General features: G+C 44.4%; 1 protein-coding gene across 1 annotated transcript in view; it reads left to right on the forward strand.

The window, feature by feature from the left end:
- LOC126982836 (uncharacterized) overlaps positions 1–2,500 on the forward strand; it is a 135,953-nt gene that overhangs the window by 114,395 nt on the left and 19,058 nt on the right.

The following is a 2,500-nucleotide window of genomic DNA, read 5'->3' on the forward strand; positions in this document are numbered from 1 at the left end:
GAGAAAACAGCAACAGTGGTGTTTCTCTCTCTCTCTCTCTCTCTCTCTCTCTCTCTCTCTCTCTCTCTCTCTCTCTCTCTCTCTCTCTCTCCAGTTTTTTTTTCAATATTTTGGTCATTTTTTCATTTTACTTTTTTTTCTGGTACTTTTTTTTTTGTCCGTTTCGTCCATACTTTTATTTTGTCTTCATTAGGTCTGTTTTTCTTTTCGTCTTTTCTTCTCCTCCTCCATTTATTGTCTCCTGTCTTTTCCTTTTCTCCCTCTCGTTTTTTTTTTCCTTCCGTCTTCCAGTTTTCTGCCTGTTGGTTTTTCCTTTTATCTTCCTTCTTCTTCGATTTTTTTTTCTTTCCTTGTACTGTAGCGCTTTTTCTTCTATCCTTTTTAAGCACGTATTTTTCCTGTCTCCTCTATCTTCCCATTTTCTACATGTCTATTTTTCCTTATCCTTCCTTTTCCTTCCTGTCTTTCATCATGTTCTCTGTGTCTCTGTCTTTCCATTTTCCGCATCTTTTTCCTTCCTTTCCTTCCTCTCTTTCTCCATGTTATCTGTGTCTTTATCTTCCCGTTTTCCGCATGTTTTTCCTTCCTATCTTTCCTCTCTTTCTCCATGTTCTCTGTGTCTCTGTCTTCACGTTTTCCGCATGTCTGTGTATCCTTCTATCCTTTCTTTCCCTGCCTATCTTTCTCCCGTTTTCCGCATCTGTTTTTCCTTCCTTCCCTTCCTCTTTTTCCCCATGTTCTCTGTGTCTCTGTCTTCCCGTTCTCTGCCTTGTTTATCCTTCTATCCTTTCTTTCTCCGGTCGTGTCTTTCTCTGTGTACTTTGCGGGCGGCGTGTCACTCGGGGCGCCGCGACAACGCTGGGTTAAAGGCGCGACAGGAAACATGAATCTCCATTGACAGCTCTCGTTGCCGCCTCGTCGAGTCTGGGTGGTGGGCTGTCGGTGGTAGGAGGAAGGGGATACAGGTGGTTGGGGTGGAGGAAGGTGGGGGAGGGTGGGGCTACAGGTGGTCGGTTGTCTGGGCGAAGGAAGGAAAGGGTCTTGGTGTCTTGTCTGTCTGTGTCTGTCTGTTGGTGTTTGGAGGTTTTCTGTATCTTTGGGGTTTAGTAAGGAGTGTCTGTTAAGGCTGTGTGTTGTGTGTTTGTCAGGGGTTTTGCTGTCTGTTAAGTGGTTTTCGGGGGTCTGTCTGTTGGTGTTTGGAGGTTTTCTATATCTTTGAGGTTCAGGAAGAAGTGTCTGTTAAGGCTGTGTGTAGTGTGTTTGTCAGGGTTTTTGCTGTCTGTTAAGTGGTTTTCAGGGTTCTGTCTGTGGCTGTCGCTATCTGTTGGTGTTTGTGTTTTTCTGAAGGGTTTGTCTTTCTTGGGAGTTCGAGGTTCCTGATAGAGTGTTTGTTAGGGCAGTCTTTTGTGTTTGTGAGGATTTTTAGTGTTTGTTTGTCTGGTGGGTTTCGGGGGCTGTCTGTCTGTGCCTGTGGCTGTCAAGTGTCTGGTTTGGGAGTCTAGTAGGAGGTTGTCTGTTAGATACTTGCCTGGTGTTTTTTCTAATGTTTGTTTGTTAGGTACCTTTTGTTAGCCTAAGCCTGACGTATTAACTCAACTGGTGTGTGTGTGTGTGTGTGTGTGTGTGTGTGTGTGTGTGTGTGTGTTTGAGAGAGAGAGAGAGAGAGAGAGAGAGAGAGATGTGTTGCTCGCCATGGGCCCCTGACCTCGCCTCTCCTCCTCCTCCTCCTCCTCCTCCTCCTCCTCCTCCTCCTCCTCCTCCTCCTCCTCCTCCTCTGCTACTGGTGTTACTTGAGGCTCTTATGATACTGCTTGTCCCGCTGGCATCATTATCCTCCTCCTCCTCCTCCTCCTCCTCCTAGATCAAAATAGGTAATGTGCACCGCGTCTCTCTCTCTCTCTCTCTCTCTCTCTCTCTCTCTCTCTCTCTCTCTCTCTCTCTCTCTCTCTCTCCTTGGACGTCTATTCTTGCTTATTATCGTTCATCATTATGACTTAACACCTTTTTAATTACACGATTGCTATTCCTAAGCCATTGTTTTGTCATTCAGTGTCTAGGCAGTTACGTAAAGCTGCCATTTGTATTGTTACGAAATTCATTGATACTGTGTGTGTGTGTGTGTGTGTGTGTGTGTGTGTGTGTGTGTGTGTGTGTCATGTCTAAGGTATCAGTGACGTCATTTTATAGGCAATAAAAAATTAAGAAAGAAAATTAATAGTAAGTGTGTGTGTGTGTGTGTGTGTGTGTGTGTGTGTGTGTGTGTGTGTGTGTGTGTGTGTGTGTGTGTGTCGCATTTAATTATATATAAACAGAGAGACCTATTTAACTTTTTTTTACCCCGCTGTGGTGATGATGGTGATGATGTTAAATATATTGGTGATGATATAAAGAAGCAGTCGTGGTGGTGGTGGTGGTGATGATGGTGATGTAAGCCCTGGTAACGTTATGGATTAGTAATGGTGATGATGGTGGTGGTGTTGATGGGGCAAAAGTTATCTAT

The sequence above is a fragment of the Eriocheir sinensis genome, chromosome 52 (genome assembly GCF_024679095.1).
Source record: "Eriocheir sinensis breed Jianghai 21 chromosome 52, ASM2467909v1, whole genome shotgun sequence".
NCBI classification, from domain to species: domain Eukaryota; kingdom Metazoa; phylum Arthropoda; class Malacostraca; order Decapoda; family Varunidae; genus Eriocheir; species Eriocheir sinensis.